Source organism: Dendrobates tinctorius, unplaced genomic scaffold (genome assembly GCF_039654945.1).
Source record: "Dendrobates tinctorius isolate UK_male_01 unplaced genomic scaffold, ASM3965494v1 ptg000065l, whole genome shotgun sequence".
NCBI lineage: Eukaryota > Metazoa > Chordata > Amphibia > Anura > Dendrobatidae > Dendrobates > Dendrobates tinctorius.
The window spans coordinates 7,675,370-7,702,942 of record NW_027361733.1 but is presented as its reverse complement, the minus strand read 5'-3'; the positions used below and the strand labels follow the sequence as shown (position 1 = coordinate 7,702,942).

At 41.6% G+C, this 27,573-nt stretch overlaps 1 long non-coding RNA gene across 4 annotated transcripts in view; it reads left to right on the top strand.

Moving 5' to 3' along the window:
- LOC141094704 (uncharacterized) overlaps window positions 1-27,573 on the top strand; it is a 211,301-nt gene that overhangs the window by 161,213 nt on the left and 22,515 nt on the right. For 2 of the 4 annotated variants that reach the window (XR_012233154.1, XR_012233156.1), the window contains exon 4: window positions 21,516-22,735. The exons of the other annotated variants lie outside the window; for them this stretch is intronic. This is a non-coding gene — a long non-coding RNA (uncharacterized lncRNA). Of the gene's footprint in view, window positions 1-21,515; window positions 22,736-27,573 lie in introns of those variants that run through there. 4 annotated transcript variants of the gene reach the window in all.

Sequence of the window (27,573 nt, the reverse complement as noted above, 5' to 3'; positions counted from 1 at the left end):
GTTGTAATCCAGAAGTCCCCTATTACCAGAAACAGGTTTTTTTCAGGGTTTTCCCATAACTGGGAATGACTGCAGTAAGGAGCAGACTCCTAATTGATTACATTGGTGGATGCAGCCATGTCCTCGCAGTAGATGGCAACATCCATTGTCCCTTGGCCACAGGAATCGGTGTTATTGGCTACTCGGGGGAGTTAACTCCTTCAAATTGTCTATAACCTGGAAGTTTCTTCCCTTCTTCCTCTTCTAGAAACAGGAGAATTTATCGATTTTCCTTTTGGCTCGCAACTGGATGACATGTTTGTGGACCCACAGCTGGGAGACCCCTCTCATAGTCTGCAGTAAGGGGACCTCTTCCTCTTGGTCCACACCTGGTGGACCTCTCTCTTTGTTGGTCCGTAGTTGTGGAACCTCTTGGCCGGCAAGTGGGAGACCTCTCTAGGTCTGCAGCTGGGGGTCCTCTATCTTGGCCTGCAGCTGAGGGACCTTTCTTTGCTTGCCCACATCTGGGTGACCTCTCTCATGGCCTACAACTGGGGACCCCTTTTTTTTTTTTGGCCCACAGCTGGGTGACCTTTCTCTTTGTTGGCCCGCAGCTCTGGAGAGCTCTCTTTGTTGGCCCGCAGCTCCGGGGAACTCTTTGTTGACCTGCAACTCTGGAGGGGCCCTCCTCTGTTTGTTAGCACACAGCTCTGGGGGGCCCCCTCTATGGCTCACAGCTTTTGGGGGGGCCTCTTTCTTTGTTGGCCTGCAGCTCTGGGGAGCCCTCTCTCGTTGGTCCACAGGTGGGGCATCTATTAGCCTGTGCTGAGAGGAAGGGGAATGCACCTGAAGGTGGGAGGAGTCAGTTCTCTTACTGGGTCTGTCCTAGGGGGCAAACTTTGTTGGCCAATGTCTTGGGCGATTTTGCACTTTTCCTGTGACTATCATCTGGAGATCCCTTTTTTTGGCACATAGTGATCTGTTATTTTGGTGCCACTGTATTATAATTGTATTCTCACAAAACCAACATATAACAATCTTTATCTAATAAGTCAATGCTTCATCCATGGGTCAGTAATTCTCAATGCTGCCCTATAGCCGCTCATGGATGGAGATCCATAGCTGAGGCTCCAGCACTGTACACACTGGACAGCTCCCAGGACATGAAGCAGAGTGTCCCTGAAAAACTTGTTGCACCATTCCCAAGAAGACTCATGGCTGTACTAGCTTAAAAGGGTGCTTCTACTCAATACTGAGCAAAGGGTCTGAATATTTATGACCATGTGATATTTGTTTTTCTTTTTTAATAAATTTGCAAACATTTCTACATTTCTGTTTTTTCAGTCAAGATGGGGTGCAGAGTGTACATTGATGAGAAAAAAATGAACTTTTCTGAATTTACCAAATGGCTGCAATGAAACAGAGTGAAATATTTAAAGGGGTCTTAATAGTTTACGTACCCATTGTAAGTACAGCTGGTATAAGTTATACATCTTCTGTATATAGTGATATAGAGCATGCTGGTATAACCTGGGCATATCATGTATATACAGGTGCTTCTCATAAAATTAGAATGTCATCAAAAAGTTAATTTGTTTCAGTTATTCAATACAAAAAGTGAAACTCCTATATAGGGTATGTGCACATGATCAGGAATGGCTCAGTATTTGCTCAGGATTTGATGCAGGTGAAATCTGCACCAAATCTGCATCTGAGGTCACTGACAGGTCACCTGCGTTTTTTATGCTTTTTTTTTTCATGCGTTTTTTCATTGCATGCTTTTTTTGTCACTTGAAATAAAGCTAATTGAAAGTTGGCTAAAAAAAAGTGATTTCATGTTTGCAGATATTTTGGGGTATGATCCCACAGTCAGTAAATGCAATGTCCAACCTGCAGCTGTTACAGCATAGTGGATGGGGTTTCAAGAAATCCCATGCCCACTATGTGTGCACCAGCGCCTGAGACTTCACTGCGGAGACAGACATGCTGCGCGTCTTTCCAGACCACAGCATGTCAATTTATGTAGCTGCATAAATTACCCATTCACTATCATTAGATGCAGTAAAACCGCATTATCTTCTTAGTCACACGTGTATTAAGTGCGGGAACGCAGCTTACTACGCATGTGTACTAATTTAAATAATGGTGAATCCTGTGACGCAGCTGGAAGTACACGACACAGGAAGTGGAGGAAAGCACAGAGAGGTCCCCTCCTTTTTAATAAAGTTAAAAAAAAATGGCATGGGGTACCCTGTATTTGTTAACCAGCCAAGGAAAAAGCTGACTACTGGGACTGGTTTTCTCAGACTGGCGAGGACCATGGATTTTGGCCCTCACCAGCCTAAAAATAGTAGTCCACAGCCGCCCCACAATTGGCACATCCAAAGATGTGCCAATTGTGGCACTTTACCCGGCTCTTCCCACTTGCCCTGTAGTGGTGGCAAGTGGGGTAATATTTGTGGGGTTGATGTCACCTTTGTGGTGTCTGGTGACATCAAGCCCACGGATTACTAATGGAGAAGCGTCTATAAGACACCTATCCATTACTAATACTATAGTTGTATGGTAAATAAAGACACAGCCAGAATAAAGTCCTTTAATTGAAATAATGGCACAGACGCCTTTAATAGATCTTAATTAAACCATACTTACTGCATCGCCTATCCCACCGAAGCCCTCAATCTCCTGTAAGAGAAATAAAATAAAACAGCAACACTATACCATACCTGTCCGCTGAGAAGATATACATCCTGTCCCACGAGTCCAGCTCTGCTGCACCTGCATGCCTTTTGCTGAGCGGTGGCATTATGCCACCATCGAGCCTGACATCCAGACACAGTGGAGCTTGTAGATGACCACCGGAGATAACTTGGTCCCCGGCAGTTTCTTGCACTGTGATTCTTGCGATCAGCTGACTGTGAGAACTTGGCTGGTCACCGGAGATAACCCCGTCCCCAGCAGTCATGCGCACGGCAGTTCTCGTGGTTAGCTCAGCTCATTGGGAGAACTGCAGTGGATGCGAACTTCCGGCTTTGGCACAAAGTAACACATTATTTAAATTAGCTAACATGCGTAGTAAGCTGCGTTCCCGCTCTTAATACCACATCTAATTAAATCCTATGGGTAATTTACACTGAGGAGACTGAGCATCTCCGCAACATAAATAGACATGCTGCGGTCTGGAAAGACGCGCTGCTTGTACATTTACGCAAGGATGACACGGGCATCTCTGAACACATAGTGGACGTGGGATTTCTTGAAATCCCACCCACTATGCTGTAGCATCTGGCCGCTGTGGGTTTAACGCTGTGGCTGTATGCAGAGTCAAACCCTCAGCCTTTACTGACCGTGGGAACATACCCATAGTCATTACAAACAGAGTGATCTATTTCACATGTTTATTTCTGTTAATGTTGATTATGGCTTACAGCCAATGAAAACCCAAAAGTCATTATCTCAGTAAATTAGAATACTTTATAACACCAGCTTGAAAAATGATTTGAAAATCCGAGATGTTGGCCTACTGAAATGTATGTTCAGTAAATGCACTCAATACTTGGTCGGGGCTCCTTTTGCATTATTTATTGCATCAATGCGGCGTGGCATGGAGGTGATCAGCCTGTGGCACTGCTGAGGTGTTTTGGAAGCCCAGGTTGCTTTGATAGCAGCCTTCAGCTCGTCTGCATTGTTGGGTCTGGTGTCTCTCCTCTTCCTCTTGACAATACGTCATAGAGATCTATGGAGTTAAGGTCGGGTGAGTTTGCTGGCCAATCAAGCACAGTGATACTGTTGTTTATAAACCGGGTATTGGTACTTTTGGCAGTGTGGACAGGTGCCAAGTCTTACTGGAGAATGAAATTTCCATCTCCAAAAAGTTTGTCAGCAGAGGGAAGCATGACGTGCTCTAAAATTTCCTGGTAGACGGCTGTGCTGGCTTTGGTTTTGATAAAACACAGTGGACCTACACCAGCAGATGACATGGCTCCCCAAACCATCACTGGTTGTGGATACTTCACACTAGACCTCAAGCAGCTTGGATTGTGGCCTCTCCACTCTTCCTCCAGTCTCTGGGACCTTGATTTCCAAATGAAATGCAAAATTTACTTTCATCTGAAAACAACACCTTAAACCACTGAGCGACAGTACAGTTCTTTTTCTCCTTGGCCCAGGTAAGGCCTCTTTCACACTTCAGTTTTTTGCATCAGTCAAAATCCGCCAAAAGGACGGATGCTGGATCCGTTTTAGAACTGATGACAACGGATGCCACCCATCCGTTTTTTTGACGGATCCGACAAATGAAGAATTTTAAAGGAATCGCAGCCTGGAAAAGGAGAGAGAGAGAGAGAGAATGAGAATTTTTTTTTTTTTGTCCGGCACCCAGAAAGAATTTCGGGTTAAATAAGTGTCTGGAGGATCCGCCAGAGAAAAAAACGTTGCAAGCTCCGTTTTCAAATCTTTGAGGATGGTGACGGACAGCAACTTTTGGCGGATCCTCAAAAAAAACGGATGCAACGGACGGCAATCCGTCACAATCCGCCATTAATGGAAGTCAATGGGGAAAAAAACCTGGCGGATTGTGACTGATTGCAAAAAACTGAAGTGTGAAAGAGGCCTAAGGCGCATCTGGTGTTGTCTATTGGTCATAAGTGGCTTGCCACAAGGAATGTGACACTTGTAGCCCATGTCCTGGATACGTCTGTGGTGGCTCTTGAAGCAATGACTCCAGCAGCAGTCCACTCCTTGTGAATCTCCCCCAAATTTTTAAATGACCTTTTCTTAACAATACTGCCAAGGCTGTGGTTATCCCAGTTGCTTGTGCACCTTTTTCTACCACACTTTTTCCTTCCACTCAACTTTCCATTAATATGCTTGGATACAGCACTCTGTGAACAGCCAGCTTCTTTAGCAATGACCTTTGTGGCTTACCCTCCTTGTGGAGTGTGTCAGCAGTCTTCCCCATGATTGTGGAGACTACTGAAACAGACTAAAGGCCCTTTTACATTTAGTGATGCACCAGCGATCCGACCAGCGATCCGACCCGGTCAGGATCGCTGGTGCATCGCTAAATGATCGCTAGTGAGCTTTCATACAGAAAGACCTCACAGCGATGCAGCAGCGACGCAGCGCACGATACTTACCATTCACACCCAGCGATCCTGACGTCCTCCCGCCCGCCTCCACGCGTCGCTTGTCGTCACAGCAGGAAGTCTCAGCAGGAAGCGCCCGACGAGAAATGGAGCTGGACATTCTCGCGCGATCAGCGATGGACAGCGGGGGAGCCGGTCGCTGGTAAGTATCACACATAGCGATATCGCTAGCAATATCGCTATAACGTCACAAAACCAGTGACGTTTTAGCGATATTGCTAGCGATATCGCTTAGTGTAAAACCCCCTTAAGGGACCTTTTTAAATGCTTAGAAAGACTTTGCACTTTTTGGGTTTTCTTTGGCTGTAAGCCATAATCATCAACATTAACATAAATAAACACTTGAAAAAGATCTCTCTGTGTGTAATGACTCTATATAAAGAGTTTCACTTTTTGCATTGAATAACTGAAATAAATTTTTTGATATTGTAATTTTGTATGAAGCACGTGTGTGTGTGTGTGTGTGTGTGTGTGTGTGTGTGTGTGTGTGTGTATATATATATATATATATATATATATATATATATATATATATATATATATATATATATATATATATATACACTCACTGGCCACTTTATTAGGTACACCTGTCCAACTGTGTGTTAAGACTTAATTTCTAATCAGCCAATCACATGGCGGCAACTCAGTGCATTTAGGCATGTAGACATGGTCAAGACAATCTCCTGCAGTTCAAACCGAGCATCAGTATGGGGAAGAAAGGTGATTTGAGTGCCTTTGAACGTGGCATGATTGTTGGTGCCAGAAGGGCTGGTCTGAGAATTTCAGAAACTGCTGATCTACTGGGATTTTCACGCACAACCATCTCTAGGGTTTACAGAGAATGGTCCGAAAAAGAAAAAAAATCCAGTGAGCGGCAGTTCTGTGGCCGGAAATGCCATGTTGATGCCAGAGGTCAGAGGAGAATGGGCAGACTGGTTCGAGCTGATAGAAAGGCAACAGTGACTCAAATTGCCACCCGTTACAACCAAGGTAGGCAGAAGAGCATCTCTGAACGCACAGTGCGTCGAACTTTGAGGCAGATGGGCTACAGCAGCAGAAGACCACACTGGGTACCACTCCTCTCAGCTAAGAACAGGAAACTGAGGCTACAATTTGCACAAGCTCATCGAAATTGGACAGTAGAAGATTGGAAAAACGTTGCCTGGTCTGATGAGTCTCGATTTCTGCTGCGACATTCGGATGGTAGGGTCAGAATTTGGCGTAAACAACATGAAAGCATGGATCCATCCTGCCTTGTATCAACGGTTCAGGCTGGTGGTGGTGGTGTCATGGTGTGGGGAATTTTTTCTGGGCACTCTTTGGGCCCCTTGGTACCAATTGAGCATCGTTGCAACGCCACAGCCTACCTGAGTATTGTTGCTGACCATGTCCATCCCTTTATGACCACAATGTACCCAACATCTGATGGCTACTTTCAGCAGGATAATGCGCCATGTCATAAAGCTCGAATCATCTCAGATTGGTTTCTTGAACATGACAATGAGTTTACTGTACTCAAATGGCCTCCTCAGTCACCAGATCTCAATCCAATAGAGCATCTTTGGGATGTGGTGGAACGGGAGATTCGCATCAGGGATGTGCAGCCGACAAATCTGCGCCAACTGTGTGATGCCATCATGTCAATATGGTCCAAAATCTCTGAGGAATGCTTCCAGCACCTTGTTGAATATCTGCCACGAAGAATTGAGGCAGTTCTGAAGGCAAAAGGGGGTCCAACCCCTTACTAGCATGGTGTACCTAATAAAGTGGCCAGTGAGTATATATATAATATATGGGTCGCCCTCCCAGGGGTACTCGGTACCGGGCCGGTGTCAGCGGGATGTGTCACAGCAGCAGTGACCCGGTCCGTGGCCCTGGGCGCCCAAATAATGGGGGAATGGAAATGGTGGAATGTAGTTAATGGAATAGTTCGTGACGCCACCTGTGGTGTTCGGCAAGTGAGATTTTAAGCCGACACTGCATGCAGATGCACTGGGACTGATGGTATGGTGCAGCAAAGATGTTAAAGCTCCCCACAGGTGAAGCTGTAGTCCCAGGGCAGTGTAGATGTGGTTGCACGGGGATGTAGCAGTGCCGGAAGGGTAGGAAGCAGACAAAGACACAGCAGGGTGCAGTTTCTGTACCTTTACTTGATAAATGCAGTCCAGGGTCCTGATTACAGATGGTACCGGAGCAGGCTAGCCTGGAAGCAGCTCAGGATTCTCTCTCAGCAGAAGGGCTGTGCAGTCTCCTTCCTAGCGCTTATTTGAATGAAGCACTCCTAGTACTGAGTTAGACTGAAGTTCCTCCAAATTCTCTTCTACTAGCACTCCTCGTATGGCAGACAGCTGTAGCCGCATTCCTCTCTTGGCTCACTCCGTGCTGTTGTGCCTCCGAGTATTAGATGAGAGTAGGGCATTTACAGCCTCCTACTCCTCTGGTTTCTGTTGCAGGACCATTAGTATCCGTACAACCGTGGAGACCAGGCTCCAGTTCATGCGCACTCACTGGGAGGGAGCTCTCTTTTCTCAGCTCAACCTCCAGCTTCTCTCCACACGTCTGCACACGTGGACCTCCTCACACTAACTGACCACTCCTTCCTCTTGGCCCTCAGAGAGCACTCCTCCCTTCAGTTCCGGTTCAGAGTCCCCCTGATGGCCTGGAGTGGAACTGTGTTGCATGTATAGGTTAACTGCGAGAGAGACCCTTCACTGCTTCCAAGCCTGGCATTACCCTCCCTGGAGGAAGGCAAAGTAACTGTGGCGGCCATCCTCCTGGGGGCGCCACAAATAAATATATATATATATATATATATCTATCTATCTATATATATAGGAATATAAGAGAATTGGGATCCAGCAAAAAGATGAAAGTTCACCAGAATTATAAAATCTTCTTCTTTATTTATCCATCAAATCATATAAAAAATAATGTGAAATAGGACCGTGAAGAAGGCACATAGTGCTGAAACATGTAGTCCCTTGCTGGAATGTTACCAATTGTTTGGAGTTCCTCACATTATTTTTTATATGATTTGATGGATAAATAAGAAGATTTTATAATTCTGGTGAACTTTCATCTTTTTGCTGGATCCCAATTCTCTTATATTCCTATTTGTTGGGGCATACTCCCTGCCTGGATCCGTGCAGAATATAAGGTGAACACCGACTATTGCATTAAGAGGAACTCCTTTATGGTGAGCTGGCTATATGTTTTTTACATTGTTTGAAAATATATATATATATATATATATATATACATACACACACACAGCTGGTATAAGTTATACATCTTCTGTATATATTGATATGGAGCATGCTGGTATAACCTGGGCAATATGTTATGTGCCGTCACCTTCCTAAAGCTTCATGTGTTCATCACTGATGACTCAGTAGTTTTTGTTTCAGTCACCTATTTTCTGTTGCTGTGTCCACTGCTTCCTCCATTATCTCCCTGGATGATTGTGCTTTCTGGCTTTGATATTACAGTATTGCACAGGGCCAGTCAGCGCCCCCCTGGACCCCTATTGTTTGTGTAGTTTATATGACTGCACACTTTAGGATTTAGTTGAAGATGTGACATGAAGCTTCTGACCCCCAAGGCATCGGCGTCACTTCCACCCACTCCTTCAGTTCCATAAGGATCTTTGGGCCCCTCAGTCGCAGGGTTGGGGGGATTTCCTCCTATGTATTCCTTGTAACAACTCCCCTGTCTGCACCAGTAAAAATCAAAGGAAAATTCCCTTGTGGATGCCACAAACATGACGGGGGACACTTTTTTCCTCAGTCACACGAACACTTCATGAAACTTTTCAGGGAATTTCAAGCAGCAGGGAGATTTCAGGTTGTTCACCAAAATCTGTAAACAAGACGATTGGTAGAGGGGCAACTGTTGGTAACCTGCAGCCTGTGCCCAGCGTGGCCCCCTCACATAATAAAGCCTCCTGTGTGACACCCAATTATAGTACCCATCATTGGCTTAACGTAAAGCTTGTAAACCCCAAAGCAAAATCTCCAACAGAGACCCCCAACTATCGTGGATCTTTAATAGTATTGGTCTTCCAATTCCACTCCATTGTGACTCGAGCATGATGTCATCAGGCCTATGCTCCATCCACTTATGATGTCACTGCTTTTATGTATGAATGACCACGTTCTCCCAAAACGTTACAGCCCAACTGAAGGGTATTAAAAAGCTAAAGAAATGAAATGGCTTCCTGCAGGGCTATCACCACCAGAGCTGGAGTGGTCCCGACTACAGGTCACCTCTCAGCTGTCACCACTGATGACACACGGCAATGTGTGCTGATGTCACTACAGGGATGGTGTATGAGCCACGCACAGCCCCTCCGCTATCAGGAGGGAGATCACAAGATGAAACCACACACCACAACAACACATTTATAGAGAAAATAATATTATTGGAAAGCCACAATTGTCTTGTGACATAGTTATACATCTTCTGTATATAGTGATATGGAGCATGCTGGTGTAACCTGGGTATGTTCTGTATATAATTATATATGTACAGCTGGTATACGTTATACATCTTCTGTATATAGTGATATGGAGCTTGCTGGCATAACCTGGGTATCTCCTGTATATAATTATATATGTACAGCTGGTATAAGTTATACATCTTCTGTATATAGTGATATGGAGCATTCTGGTGTAACCTGGGTATGTTCTGTATATAATTATATATGTACAGCTGGTATAAATTATACTTCTGTATATAGTGACATGGAGCTTGCTGGTATAACCTGGGTATATTCTGTATATAATTATATATGTACAGCTGGTATACATTATACATCTTCTGTATATAGTGATATGGAGCATGCTGGTATAACCTGGGTATCTCCTGTATATAATTATATATGTACAGCTGGTATTAGTTATACATCTTCTGTATATAGTGACATGGAGCATGTTGGTATAACCTGGGTATCTCCTGTATATAATTATATATGTACAGCTGGTATAAATTATACATCTTCTCTATATAGTGATATGGAGCATGCAGGTACAACCTGGGTATATCCTGTATAAAATGATATATGTACAGCTGGTATAAGATATACATCTTCTGTATATAGTGATATGGGGCATGCTGGTATAACCTGGGTATCTCCTGTATATAATTATATATGTATAGCTGGTATAAGTTATACATCTTCTGTATATAGTGATATGGAGCATGCTGGTATAACCTGGGTATCTCCTGTATATAATTATATATGTACAGCTGGTATAAGTTATACATCTTCTGTATATAGTGATATGGGACATGCTGGTGTAACCTGGGTATCTCCTGTATATAATTATATATGTACAGCTGGTATAAGGTATACATCTTCTGTATATAGTGATATGGAACATGCTGGTATAACCTGCGTATATTCTGTATATAATTATATATGTACAGCTGGTATAAGTTATCTTCTGTATATAGTGATATGGGGCATGCTGGTATAACCTGGGTATGTTCTGTATATAATTATGTATGTACAGCTGCTATAAGTTATACATCTTCTGTATATAGTGATATGGAGCATTCTGGTGTAACCTGGGTATGTTCTGTATATAATTATATATGTACAGCTGGTATAAATTATACTTCTGTATATAGTGACATGGAGCTTGCTGGTATAACCTGAGTATATCCTGTATATAATTATATATGTACAGCTGGTATAAATTATACTTCTTCTGTATATAGTGATATGGAGCATGCTGGTATAACCTGGGTATCTCTTGTATATAATTATATATGTACAGCTGGTATACGTTATACATCTTCTGTATATAGTGATATGGAGCATGCTGGTATAACCTGGGTATATCCTGTATATAATTATATATGTACAGCTGGTATAAGTTATACATCTTCTGTATATAGTGATATGGAGCATTCTGGTGTAACCTGGGTATGTTCTGTATATAATTATATATGTACAGCTGGTATAAATTATACTTCTGTATATAGTGACATGGAGCTTGCTGGTATAACCTGGGTATATTCTGTATATAATTATATATGTACAGCTGGTATACGTTATACATCTTCTGTATATAGTGATATGGAGCATGCTGGTATAACCTGGGTATCTCCTGTATATAATTATATATGTACAGCTGGTATTAGTTATACATCTTCTGTATATAGTGACATGGAGCATGTTGATATAACCTGGGTATCTCCTGTATATAATTATATATGTACAGCTGGTATAAATTATACATCTTCTGTATATAGTGATATGGAGCATGCAGGTACAACCTGGGTATATCCTGTATATAATGATATATGTACAGCTGGTATAAGATATACATCTTCTGTATATAGTGATATGGGGCATGCTGGTATAACCTGGGTATCTCCTGTATATAATTATATATGTATAGCTGGTATAAGTTATACATCTTCTGTATATAGTGATATGGAGCATGCTGGTATAACCTGGGTATATCCTGTATATAATTATATATATACAGCTGGTATAAGATATACATCTTCTGTTTATAGTGATATGGAGCATGCTGGTGTAACCTGGGTATGTTCTGTATATAATTATATATGTTGTACAGCTGGTATAAGTTCTATATCTTCTGTATATAGTGATATGGAGCATGCTGGTATAACCTGGGTATCTCCAGCATATAAATATATACATACAGCTGGTATAAGTTATACATCTTCTGTATATAGTGATATGGAACATGCTGGTATAACCTGGGTATAGCCTGTATATAATTATGTATGTACAGCTGGTATAAGTTATACATCTTCTGTATATAGTGATATGGAGCATGCTGGTATAACCTGGGTATATCCTGTATATAATTATATATGTACAGCTGCTATAAGATATACATCTTCTGTATATAGTGATATGGAACATGCTGGTGTAACCTGGGTATCTCCTGTATATAATTATATATGTACAGCTGGTATAAGGTATACATCTTCTGTATATAGTGATATGGAGCATGCTGGTGTAACCTGGGTATATTCTGTATATAATTATATATGTACAGCTGGTATAAATTATACTTCTGTATATAGTGATATGGAGCTTGCTGGTATAACCGGAGTATATCCTGTATATAATTATATATGTACAGCTGGTATAAATTATACTTCTTCTGTATATAGTGATATGGAGCATGCTGGTATAACCTGGGTATCTCTTGTATATAATTATATATGTACAGCTGGTATACGTTATACGTCTTCTGTATATAGTGATATGGAGCATGCTGGTATAACCTGGGTATATCCTGTATATAATTATATACAGTGGGGAAAAAAAGTATTTAGTCAGTCAGCAATAGTGCAAGTTCCACCACTTAAAAAGATGAGAGGCGTCTGTAATTTACATCATAGGTAAACCTCAACTATGGGAGACAAACTGAGAAAAAAAAATCCAGAAAATCACATTGTCTGGTTTTTTTTCATTTTATTTGCATATTATGGTGGAAAATAAGTATTTGGTCAGAAACAAGCAATCAAGATTTCTGGCTCTCACAGACCTGTAACTTCTTCTTTAAGAGTCTCCTCTTTCCTCCACTCATTACCTGTAGTAATGGCACCTGTTTAAACTTGTTATCAGTATAAAAAGACACCTGTGCACACCCTCAAACAGTCTGACTCCAAACTCCACTATGGTGAAGACCAAAGAGCTGTCAAAGGACACCAGAAACAAAATTGTAGCCCTGCACCAGGCTGGGAAGACTGAATCTGCAATAGCCAACCAGCTTGGAGTGAAGAAATCAACTGTGGGAGCAATAATTAGAAAATGGAAGACATACAAGACCACTGATAATCTCCCTCGATCTGGTGCTCCACGCAAAATCCCACCCCGTGGGGTCAGAATGATCACAAGAACGGTGAGCAAAAATCCCAGAACCACGCGGGGGGACCTAGTGAATGAACTGCAGAGAGCTGGGATCAATGTAACAAGGCCTACCATAAGTAACACACTACGCCACCATGGACTCAGATCCTGCAGTGCCAGACGTGTCCCACTGCTTAAGCCTGTACATGTCCGGGCCCGTCTGAAGTTTGCTAGAGAGCATTTGGATGATCCAGAGGAGTTTTGGGAGAATGTCCTATGGTCTGATGAAACCAAACTGGAACTGTTTGGTAGAAACACAACTTGTCGTGTTTGGAGGAAAAAGAATACTGAGTTGCATCCATCAAACACCATACCTACTGTAAAGCATGGTGGTGGAAACATCATGCTTTGGGGCTGTTTCTCTGCAAAGGGGCCAGGACGACTGATCCGGGTACATGAAAGAATGAATGGGGCCATGTATCGTGAGATTTTGAGTGCAAACTTCCTTCCAGCAGCAAGGGCATTGAAGATGAAACGTGGCTGGGTCTTTCAACATGACAATGATCCAAAGCACACCACCAGGGCAACGAAGGAGTGGCTTCGTAAGAAGCATTTCAAGGTCCTGGAGTGGCCTAGCCAGTCTCCAGATCTCAACCCTATAGAAAACCTTTGGAGGGAGTTGAAAGTCCGTGTTGCCAAGCGAAAAGCCAAAAACATCACTGCTCTAGAGGAGATCTGCATGGAGGAATGGGCCAACATACCAACAACAGTGTGTGGCAACCTTGTGAAGACTTACAGAAAACTTTTGACCTCTGTCATTGCCAACAAAGGATATATCACAAAGTATTGAGATGAAATTTTTTTTCTGACCAAATACTTATTTTCCACCATAATATGCAAATAAAATGAAAAAAAAACAGACAATGTGATTTTCTGGATTTTTTTTTTCTCAGTTTGTCTCCCATAGTTGAGGTCTACCTATGATGTAAATTACAGACGCCTCTCATCTTTTTAAGTGGTGGAACTTGCACTATTGCTGACTGACTAAATACTTTTTTGCCCCACTGTATGTACAGCTGGTATAATTTATACATCTTCTGTATATAGTGACATGGAGCTTGCTGGTATAACCTGGGTATATTCTGTATATAATTATATATGTACAGCTGGTATACGTTATACATCTTCTGTATATAGTGATATGGAGCATGCTGGTATAACCTGGGTATCTCCTGTATATAATTATATATGTACAGCTGGTATTAGTTATACATCTTCTGTATATAGTGACATGGAGCATGTTGGTATAACCTGGGTATCTCCTGTATATAATTATATATGTACAGCTGGTATAAATTATACATCTTCTGTATATAGTGATATGGAGCATGCAGGTACAACCTGGGTATATCCTGTATATAATGATATATGTACAGCTGGTATAAGATATACATCTTCTGTATATAGTGATATGGGGCATACTGGTATAACCTGGGTATATCCTGTATATAATTATATATGTACAGCTGGTATAAGTTATACATCTTCTGTATATAGTGATATGGAGCATGCTGGTATAACCTGGGTATCTCCTGTATATAATGATATATGTACAGCTGGTATAAGTTATACATCTTCTGTATATAGTGATATGGAGCATGCTGGTATAACCTGGGTATCTCCTGTATATAATTATATATGTATAGCTGGTATAAGTTATACATCTTCTGTATATAGTGATATGGAGCATGCTGGTATAACCTGGGTATATCCTGTATATAATTATATATGTACAGCTGGTATAAGTTATACATCTTCTGTATATAGTGGTATGGAGCATGCTGGTATAACCTGGGTATCTCCTGTATATAATTATATATGTACAGCTGGTATAGTTATACATCTTCTGTATATAGTGATATGGAGCATGCTGGTATAACCTGGGTATATCCTGTATATAATTATATATATATATACAGCTGGTATAAGATATACATCTTCTGTTTATAGTGATATGGAGCATGCTGGTGTAACCTGGGTATGTTCTGTATATAATTATATATGTTGTACAGCTGGTATAAGTTCTATATCTTCTGTATATAGTGATATGGAGCATGCTGGTATAACCTGGGTATCTCCAGCATATAAATATATACATACAGCTGGTATAAGTTATACATCTTCTGTATATAGTGATATGGAACATGCTGGTATAACCTGGGTATAGCCTGTATATAATTATGTATGTACAGCTGGTATAAGTTATACATCTTCTGTATATAGTGATATGGAGCATGCTGGTATAACCTGGGTATATCCTGTATATAATTATATATGTACAGCTGCTATAAGATATACATCTTCTGTATATAGTGATATGGAACATGCTGGTGTAACCTGGGTATCTCCTGTATATAATTATATATGTACAGCTGGTATAAGGTATACATCTTCTGTATATAGTGATATGGAGCATGCTGGTATAACCTGGGTATGTTCTGTATATAATTATGTATGTACAGCTGGTATAAGTTATACATCTTCTGTATATAGTGATATGGAGCATGCTGGTGTAACCTGGGTATGTTCTGTATATAATTATGTATGTACAGCTTCTATAAGTTATACATCTTCTGTATATAGTGATATGGAGCATGCTGGTATAGCCTGGGTATATTCTGTATATAATTATATATGTACAGCTGGTATAAGTTATACATCTTCTGTATATAGTGATATGGAGCATGCTGGTATAACCTGGGTATGTTCTGTATATAATTATATATGTACAGCTGGTATAAATTATACTTCTGTATATAGTGACATGGAGCTTGCTGGTATAACCTGAGTATATCCTGTATATAATTATATATGTACAGCTGGTATTAGTTATGCATCTTCTGTATATAGTGACATGGAGCTTGCTGGTATAACTTGAGTATCTCTTGTATATAATTATATATGTACAGCTGGTATACGTTATACATCTTCTGTATATAGTGATATGAAGCATGCTGGTATAACTTGGGTATATCCTGTATATAATTATATATGTACAGCTGGTATAATTTATACATCTTCTGTATATAGTGACATGGAGCTTGCTGGTATAACCTGGGTATATTCTGTATATAATTATATATGTACAGCTGGTATACGTTATACAGCTTCTGTATATAGTGATATGGAGCATGCTGGCATAACCTGGGTATCTCCTGTATATAATTATATATGTACAGCTGGTATAAATTATACATCTTCTGTATATAGTGATATGGAGCATGCTGGTATAACCTGGGTATCTCCTGTATATAATTATATATGTACAGCTGGTATAAATTATACATCTTCTGTATATAGTGATATGGAGCATGCTGGTATAACCTGGGTATCTCCTGTATATAATTATATATGTACAGCTGGTATAAATTATACATCTTCTGTATATAGTGATATGGAGCATGCTGGTATAACCTGGGTATATCCTGTATATAATTATATATGCACAGCTGGTATTAGTTATGCATCTTCTGTATATAGTGATATGGAGCATGCTGGTATAACCTGGGTATCTCCTGTATATAATTATATATGTACAGCTGGTATACGTTATACATCTTCTGTATATAGTGATATGGAGCATGCTGGTGTAACCTGGGTATGTTCTGTATATAATTATATATGTACAGCTGGTATAAGTTATACATCTTCTGTATATAGTGATATGGAGCATGCTGGTATAACCTGGGTATATTCTGTATATAATGGTATATGTACAGCTGGTATAAGTTATACATTTTCTGTATATAGTGATATGGAACATGCTGGTATAACCTGGGTATATTCTGTATATAATTATATATGTACAGCTGGTATAAGTTATACATTTTCTGTATATAGTGATATGGAACATGCTGGTATAACCTGGGTATATCCTGTATATAATTATATATGTACAGCTGGTATAAGTTATACATTTTCTGTATATAGTGATATGGAACATGCTGGTATAACCTGGGTATATTCTGTATATAATTATATATGTACAGCTGGTATAAGATAAACATCTTCTGTATATAGTGATATGGAGCATGCTGGTGTAACCTGGGTATGTTCTGTTATAATTATATATGTACAGCTGGTATAAGTTATACATCTTCTGTATATAGTGATAGGGAGCATGCTGGTATAACCAGGGTATATCCTGTATATAATTATATATGTACAGCTGGTATGAGTTATACATCTTCTGTATATAGTGATATGGAGCATGCTGGTATAACCTGGGTATATCCTGTATATAATGATATATGTACAGCTGGTATAAGTTATACATCTTCTGTATATAGTGATATGGAGCATGCTGGTATAACCTGGGTATATCTTGTATATAATTATATATGTACAGCTGGTATTAGTTATACATATTCTGTATATAGTGATATGGAGCATGCTGGTATAACCTGGGTATATCCTGTATATAATTATATATGTACAGCTGGTATAAGTTATACATCTTCTGTATATAGTGATATGCAGCATTCTGGTATAACCTGGGTATCTCCTGTATATAATTATATATGTACAGCTGGTATAAGTTATACAACTTCTGTATATAGTGATATGCAGCATTCTGGTATAACCTGGGTATCTCCTGTATATAATTATATATGTACAGCTGGTATAAGTTATACAACTTCTGTATATAGTGATAGGGAGCATGCTGGTATAACCTGGGTATCTCCTGTATATAATTATATATGTACAGCTGGTATAAGTTATACATCTTCTGTATATAGTGATAGGGAGCATGCTGGTATAACCTGGGTATCTCCTGTATATAATTATATATGTACAGCTGGTATAAGTTATACATCTTCTGTATATAGTGATATGGAGCATGCTGGTATAACCTGGGTATCCCCAGTATATAACTATTTTTTCTATGGAAGGGCACTCTGTTCTGCTGCTGTTCTGCTCGCTGAGGATTGTGTATGTCCAGGTTGTTCCCGGCTGATCATCATTGTCATACACTGAGCTTTGCTTGGCAATGTTTTTCTTCCAGTCACTGAGTGTATGTTTCAGTCATTACCACGGTCATGGTTAACCACTGTGTGTGATTTTGATGTGAGTTCTGTGCCAGTCCCCAGGGCATGCCACAGGAAGACGGCGTGACACTCCCTACTGATCACACTGTCCACCGATCGTTAGATCTGGTCACATCTCCTGCATGGGAGTCAACACACGGAGCGATGGCAGGTGAATCCACAGCTCACCTGCGATATGTCAGCCGCCGGAGACCACGTGTCTATATGTATTGTGGCTGTATATGAAGCCTGTAGAATTAGGGGTTTTCTGTAAATTAGGCTTATTGTTCTGGAGGGTAAAGTCCTAAAACTTTCTCAGGGTGGTTTCATGCGCCGCATAAATGTCTGCTTCTGTAAGTAACTGCCATTCATCTGACTGCAGGAAGGCGAGAAAAATCATCAGAGTGTAATGGCGACATTCAGGTTATATTGTCGCACCGCAACTACGCGCCTAATCATGAGGCGACGCGACCTAACGCGACAACGACATTACCGTCGCAAAAATCTAAACCTGTTGGATTCTTGGATATAGGTAGGACGTGATGTTTCTCCTTATCCGCTATATGTATTTTTTCAAAGAGTTTTTGGAGTGGAAACTCAACAAATCTCAAAAAACTGGAGTTTTCAGTGTGCTCTGAAAATTCACCAAAAAGACTCCATGTCCACATAGCCAAAGACTTCAACATGAGCGTGTCAGGGGAAACTTAGCCACTTGGTAACACAAACGTTATTTCTGCTACTGGATGACTGGCAATGGTGTGTTGGCAGCGTACATGCAGGATGCGGCTCTCTCCATTCACTTATATGGGAGGCCCGAATATCGCCAGGCAAGCATTTCGAAGATGGCTAGTTCCCTTTAATCATATCTCCTGTGCTGATAGTTTCTACGTATCGGTGCAGGTTAAAGTATCAGTGGAGGCCAGAGGATTGTCTTGACTGGATTCAATTGTAACAAACCCTCAGCTGTGAACAGTAAATCTACACAGAATGTAAAACTGAATGTTTCTGTTCAATGAGAGCAAGCAGAGATCTTAAATATTGATGAATTGAATCGCAAGGTCAAGAAAGTTGTATGACTTCTCGCCGTTGGCTCTCGCAGGGTGTCTCGCCGTGGGCTCTCGCAGGGTGTCTCGCCGTGGGCTCTCGCAGGGTGTCTCGCCGTGGGCTCTCGCAGGGTGTCTCGCCGTGGGCTCTCGCAGGGTGTCTCGCCGTGGGCTCTGGCGGAGTCTCGCCATTGGCTCTCTATACTCAGTTTTTGTTTTTTTATTAATTCAGGTTACTTTGTAGTTCTGCACAGGTGTTGAATGGGAAATTCTGATCTTGTGAGGACAGGAATGATGGGCGTGATGCTTTGTTACGTGGGGAGAATAGATGGCGAGGATGATGGGAGTCATTCCGTGTGTTGTTGTGGAATAACTTCCCACCCGTGGAAAGAATGCCCAGATCTAACGGGTTAATACAGTAAAATGCACAGGGCCATAGTTTATTCATACAAAACAGACGTGAAATATGGAACTGATCCCATAACTGGCATCTGGATACACTCAAGATATCCCCCGTAAGGGAGAATATGGAACGAGGTCGGTGCCCGGCTACATGAGCCGCGAAGGCATGAAGAAAATCTGTGCAATGTCTTGTCACCTGATGCTCCTCACTGACCCATTACCTGCAGATCAATGTGCTGTAGAGTTGTGCATCCTGCATGATGGGCTTAGATACAGCAGCTCAGCAGACATACACGTTGACCTTGGATACAATGGCTCATTTGATTGTATCACATAATAAGCTCAGATACAGCAACTCAGCAGACATTAATATAAATTTTAGAATTCAGTAAAGGCTCAGCAGATCGTATCATCCCGGACAGGTTTAGCTACAGTGGCTGAGCAAGGTGTATCACACATAATATACTTGGATACAGTTGCACAGTATCACAGGTGGTGGACCTATATACAACAGCTAACCAAACTGAAAGGATGATAAAGCAGCTCAGCAGGCAGTTCCACATATGATGGGCTTAGATGCAGCAGCAGAGGACGCAGTATAACACTTGATAGGACTAGAGCCAGTAGATTGTATCACACCTGACAGGTTTAGATACAGCAGATTAGCAGAGTGTATCACACACTGCAGATTTAAATACAGCTTCTCAGTAGATTTAGATACCACCGCTCAATAGACAATATTACACGACTGGCTCAGATACAGCAATTAGCAAAGCATTACAATTCATATGCTTAGATACAGCATCTCCGCAAACAGTTTGACACATTATTGGTTTAGATACAGTAACTCAGCACACAGTATTACACATTTTATGGTTAGATACAGTGGTTCAGCAGACAGAATGGGTTTAGATACAGCGGCTTAGCGGAGAATATTACTATTCAGCAGACTGCAGAAGGTTCAGAAAACAGTATTGCCCATTATAGGCTTAGATACAGTAGCTCAGCAGACTGTATGGCCTTAGATATAGTGACTTAGCAGAGAGTATTACAATTTAGGATTAGATACTGCAGCTCAGCAGCCGGTATTGCACATTAAAGGCTTAGATACAGTGGTTCAGCACACAGTATGAGCTTAGATGCTGTGAATTAGCACCATTTTGGCGTAGTTACATCTGTGTCCTTCCATAACATACAGGCAGCTGTTACCATTGTACTGCGGCTTTCGCACAGATCCTCCCATTGCCGGGAGATCTTCTCCCCTCTTGGGAGGAGGATTCTGTTTTATTAGTCCTCTAAAACCACCTAAACAACGTTAATAATTTCCTGGTTGCCAGATATAGAACATGACGGCACGCCTGTTCATTGTAACCGAGATGTGATACATGTTTGGAAAAATACTGTGGAGATGACACATCCAAAACCAATCACTTCTTATATGCAGGGAGGGTAGACCAAATAATTGGCTCCAATCCCAGGAGGGTCTGAAAGTTCATACGGGACTAGTCCTAGGAGTGATGTTTTGGCCTCCAACCTCTGGGATGGATAGAGACTGTCAGGCTGTGTGCCCACCATGCTGTGTAGTCTTCTGCATCAAAAACGCAACATCTTACAGTTCAAGAAAAGTGGATGGGATTCATAGAAATCCGCAACATGTCACTTTCTCTTGTGGGTTCGGTGAGATTTATGTGCGGTTTTTCCCCGTAGACGTCATAAGATGTGGAAAATTTGCAGGTGAAAAAAAGCAAATTTATGTTTAGTGCGGCAATGCGTCAAAAATTCGTGTAATCCGTCCCTAAGTGTATCAATAAAGTTTTGTCAAAGCCAAATACCAGGAAGTATCAAAAACAAAGCAGCTTTATTTAAAACATGACATACTAACAAAATCGCATGTAAAAAAAACACAAGTTACATAAATTACCTAATGGGTGCAGGAAATCTGAAACATCAAAAACTCACTGTGAGCCTAAACCTTCATGCATGAATATTCATATATTCCATCGTTTTTTCTCAGGTAAAATAATGAAGAAAATTGGAGGTTTATCAAGCTTCTCATAGTGAACAAACAGACTGAACAGACAGAACACGGATGGTATCAGAGTGCTGTCTCACATTGGTTTTTCGTTTTTTCACGGACACGAACACTTGCCTATGCGAGTCCCAAGATGGAACATGACCTTCGTGATTGTGTAGACCATTCGACCCACAAAAATACACGGACAACAAACAGCCGCGTAGACTATAATGTGTACAAGTTCTATCAGTGATAAAACTCTTACTAGAAAAACTGACGTGTGAATGAGCCCTTCGGGTATGTGCCCACGATCCGGAGTTGCTGCGGGTTGGATGCTACGTACTTGTGCAGCGTCCAGATGATACAGCAAAATGGATGGGATTTCTAGAAATCCCATGCCCACTATGCATCCACAGACGCCCGCGGCTCTCTCCAAACCGCAGCATGTCCATTTCTCTTGCGGAGACTGAAATCTCATCCATAGACGTGGTGATCCGCACGGTTCAGTGAACACACGCAGATTCACCTACGTTCAATAGATTAGAGCTGACACAGCGGACATGTGCTTCGCCCAAAGCTCTGCTACTTCCAGATCGTGACCACGAACCCTTATTGGTATAGGACGTTTACTGAAGCATTTGTGGTGTTGACAGTGCTGTCAAGTGGCTGACAGAAGCTGAACAACCGTTCATACAAACCCTCTTCCCAATTAGTGTATATGAAAATAAATGAGTGTCGATAAGCCTGTGTTCCCTATGGGTAGTTTATCTGCCTGTGTAAATTTAAAAAAAAAAAAAAAAACTTAACCCCTGATGGACCATCTTGCTTTTATAGTGTGGTAAACAATGACCTGGTGTCCTGATTCACCACATCAGTACAGCTGCGACAATCCCAAACTTGTCCATTATTTTTTTTAATCTTTTTTTAGTGGTGAAAAAAATTTGTCACCATTTTTCAAGACCCCTAACTTTTTTTTTTCTTCTATTGAGAGATTGTGAGGCCTTGTTTTTAGCGTGGAAGGAGGATATTTTTACTGATATTTCAGGATAGATGTGTGTATGTACAGTATATATCTTTATTTATAATGGAAGAAAAGGGGGTGATCCAATTTTTGTTTTAAATATTTTTAAGAACGTTCTTGAACCTGTGACCGTCTGATGGCCTTTACTATGTACTCCAATACAGCTGTAACGCAGGAAATAGAAAACCTTACATTCACAGCATGGGTTTTACTGAATATAGCACATTCATGCTAGAAACGGGGTTCTTAAAGGGAATCTGTCACCCCTTTTTTGAGATATCATATAATGATATTATTCAATTGTGTGTCACATAAGGATTCTCTTAGTACTTTTGCTTCCCCCTGACCCCGAATTTTCATGCATAAATACCTCTTTTTTTTTATCTGTTCAGATGTATGTCAATTGCCATGGTCCGGTCCGATGGGCGGGGCTTATTCGCCTGCTTCCCCCCTCCCTGTCTTGCTCTACGCATTTTTACTTCTTCCTGCGTTCACGTATTGTTTCAGCACTTGCGCATTGCAAAGGCCTCCGGCGCTTGCGCAGTATGCTTTGCCAAACTGTGGGCAAAGCATATAATCGCTTCTGCGCATGCGCTGGTATTTTATATTTTTCCCTGCGTCTATGACTCTGAAGTATCCATATGCATATGAAGACTTCCGGGTCATAGACGCAGGGAAAAATACCGGCGCATGAAACAATACGTAAACACAGGAAGAAGAAAGAAGAAATACGTAGCTCAAGACAGGGAGGGGGGAGCAGGCGAATAAGCCCCACCCATCGGACCGGACCGCGGCAATGTACATACATCTGAACCGATATAAAAAAGGTATTAATGCATGAAAGGTGCGGGGTCAGGGGGAAGCAAAAGTACTAAGAGAATCCTTATGTGACACACAATTGAATGATATCCTTATATGATATCTCAAAAAAGGGGTGACAGATTCCCTTTAAGCAGGTCTTCAGATGATATGACAACCCATTGTGGGGGAGCTATGGGTGCGTGAAATTGTGTGCCCCTGGGTCCTACACTATAAATGCCACGGTCAGAGAATGACTGTGCCATCTAAGAGGTTGATAGCCATGAACTGGAACTCAGCTACACCCTGGTTCTTACAGGCAGAAGCTGGCTGTATAGCATAGCCGTCATCTGCCATGAATGAGGTGGACTCTGCTTCCCAGCCCGCTCCATACACACCAGTTCCAGACTTGCATCGTACAAGAGGTTAAAGGGGTTGTCTTTTATATAACATTTTTCACCTCTCTGGTGAATAGACATTGATTACTGGAGGTTCAGCAGTTCGGAGAGTCCAAAATCCTGTGTGCAAATGGAGCAGTACTGAGCATGTGCGACCAGCTCTCCTGAATGGAGCAATGGACGCACATGCTCAATAGCACTCCATACAAACATGGAAATTTAAGACCCCCCCCCCCCCAATCTCATGAATAGTGATCAGATAATAATAATAATAAATTTTATTTTTATAGCGCCGACATATTCCGCAGCACTTTACATTTCAGAGGGGATTTGTACAGACAATAGACATTACAGCATAACAATAATCACATACAGTAGATTATAACAAATACCAAGAGGAGTGAGGGCCCTGCTCGCAAGCTTACAGTCTATGAGGAAAGAGGTAGACACGAAAGGTGGGTGGTAACAGTTGCCCTGCTTGTATGGACCAGCCATAATGTTAAGTGTGTAACAGTACAGACACAGAGGGCTAATGGATGCATAAAGCATGTGGGAACATGATGCTGGGAACCTGGTTATGGTAAAATTTTTGGCTCTGCCACACAGGGATAGGTTAGGTTAATGTGTTGAGGCGATAGGCCAGTCTGAATAAATGCCCCTGCAATCAGATAAGGGTACATCTCACAAAACTAACTCAAAAAGTTAATTTATTTCAGTTCTTCAATACAAAAAGTGAAACTCATATATTGTCTCAGTAAATTAGAATACTTTATAACACCAGCTTGAAAATTGATTTTAAAATCCGAAATGTTGTCCTACTGAAATGTATGTTCAGTAAATGCACTCATTACTTGGTCGGGGCTCCTTTTGCATCAATTACTGCATCAATGCGGCGTGGCATGGAGGCGATCAGCCTGTGGCACTGCTGAGGTGTTATGGAAGCCCAGGTTGCTTTGATAGCAGCCTTCAGCTCCTCTGCGTTGTTGGGTCTGGTGTCTCATCTTCCTCTTGACAATATGTCATAGATTCTCTATGGGGTTAAGGTCAGCCGAGTTTGCTGGAAAATCAAGCACAGTGATACTGTTGTTTGTAAACCAGGTATTGGTACTTTTGGCAGTGTGGACAGGTGCCAAGTCCTGCTGGAGAATGAAATTTCCATCTCCAAAAAGCTTGTCGGCAGAGGGAAGCATGAAGTGCTGTAAAATGTCCTGGTAGACGGCTGCGCTAACTTTGATCTTGATAAACACAGTGGACCTACACCAGCAGATGACATGGCTCCCCAAACCATCACTGATTGTGGAAACTTCACACTAGACCGCAAGCAGCTTGGATTGTGGCCTCTCCACTCTTCCTCCAGACTCTGGGACCTTGATTTCCAAATGAAATGCAAAATTTACTTTCATCTGAAAACAACACCTTGGACCACTGAGCAACAGTCCAGTTCTTTTCTCCCTGGCCCAGGTAAGACGCTTCTAGTGTTGTCTATTGGTCATGAGTGGCTTGACACAAGGAATGCGTCACTTGTAGCCCATGTCCTGGATACGTCTGTGTGTGGTGGCTCGTGAAGCAATGACTCCAGCAGCAGTCCACTCCTTGTGAATCTCCCCAAAATTTTTAATGGCCTTTTCTTAACAATCCTTTCAAGGCTGCGGTTATCCCAGTTGCTTGTCTCCCACACTTTTTCCTTCCACTCAACTTTCCATTAAAATGCTTGGATACGCACTCTGTGCACAGCCAGCTCCTTTAGCAATGACCTTTTGTGGCTTCCCCTCCTTGTGGAGTGTGTCAATGACTGCCTTCTGGACATCTGTCAAGTCATCAGTCTTCCCCATGATTGTAGAGCCTACTGGAACAGACTAAGGGACCCTTTTAAATGCTTAGGAAACTTTTGCATGTGTTTTTTTTTAATTATTCTAATTTACTGAGATAATGACTTTTGGGTTTTCATTGGCTGTAAGCCATAATCATCAATATTAACAGAAATAAACACGTGAAATAGATCACTCTGTAATGACTCTATATAATGAGTTACACTTTTTGTATTGAAGAACTAAAATTAACTTTTTGATATTTTAATTTTGTGATAAGCACCTGTATATGCCACCTTTCCTGTGTATCCTGTTTTATCTGTTTTTTTATGCGACAGTCCTAGATCTGGAGACTCCTCTACAGTCTCATACTAATATCGAGCTGGCAGCTTTTTGCTCTGCTGTTAGAGGATGTGTATGATCAGTCTATTGTAGACAGAAGTCTGCCTCCTGTCTGATCTTATATATATTCTATGCTCTATCCATCCCCCATACTTTACACTGCAGATCTGCTTTTTCGGATTGTCTGCTGTGTATACGCTCACACCAAGCCACGTCTGTGCACGGAGAGGTTATTTCTGTTACAGAATGCATATTATACATGGGGGAAGGGTGTCCAAAACTGGGACATTCACGGTGACCGTTCGTTTTTCACTAATGAATCGGGTAGTTGGACCCTGGAGCTTTGTCTTATCGGGGTGTCTCTCATGCAGCGTTGCGTTGTAAACTGGCTCACATTTACCAGGTTGTGCCCACACAGCGACGCTTGATGAGGACGGTGTTGTTTTGGCGTGGGTGTGTTGTCAGGGTTCACACAAGCCCCTATTGTCTCTCCCCGTGTGCTCCTGTGTTCCCCGTAATAACAATGAATCACTTTATATGGTTGAATCGGACTGGGAGGACTGGTACGTTGGAGGCCTGCAGCCAAACCTCACGCTGTACGGTAATAGCCGTCCTTGAGTCGTCCTCCTCTGTCACATCTCATGTAACCAACATGGCTTCCGGAGAGGAAGATCTCTCAGCTTTCTTAGACGCCTGAATAGCAGTCCATATATTTATCCATAGTTCCCTTGTCAAATTGTTTAAAAAAAATTGTGGTGGTATTCTGTAAATCTACTCCTAGGAAAGATGGGTGAGGTAGACTATACAGTTCCCACTGGGGAGGAAGATTATCAGGTTTTTCCCTGACTTCCTAAAACCAAATGCATGGCTTTTATATTCCCAGTTGATCTAGGACAATGAGGTGGTCAATGGTAAATTAAGGGGACCTGTTCTGATGTTTGTTTGGATTTGGTGACTTATTTTTCATATTCCAAAAGACCTAAACCCTTTGCGGCACCCTGTGAGCTCCTGTCAGCAGCCATAATGCTCCAGCCATGAGGACATTACTCAGATTAATTGCTTATCATCACCCAGGGGCACAGAGCACTACACCCATTTCCAGACGTGTTCCCTGCCACTCTGTGCCATGTCACTTCTATAAAACATGACTCATGTACAAGAACAAGACTGAGCTTGGTCAAAATCATCCCAGCTCTCCTTAATGCACCCTACCTCCCCAAAATGGGTCGCCGAGGCTGTCGAAACCAGTTCTTCCATAACACTGAAAGCCACTTATCGCTTATCTAGAAAGGAGGATGAGCTCACTGGAGTCAGGTCCTGTTACTCACGATCACTCATGAAGAATACTCCTCACGTAACTGTCCGATCCAGATAATGTCCATTCCTTATAAACCCTGACTAACAAGCCAATAACCTCATCATTATGGGGGGCTCCGTGAGACCTTCATTACATGGATCTGTATTGTCAAACGTGGACAACCGTTGTCAGCCATCTTTCCAAGAAATCTGCGTTATGAAAAGATAAATGCCACATTATCCCCACATTATCTCAAGAATGGGACATTATTGTAATGCCGCCATCAGCGAGGAGCTTTTGGGCCCCACTTTCAAACTAGATGCGGATAGGTCCTATATATAGTGTAGTCATAATGAAAACTTAGGCCCAGATTCACCATTCTGGTTTCTCCACT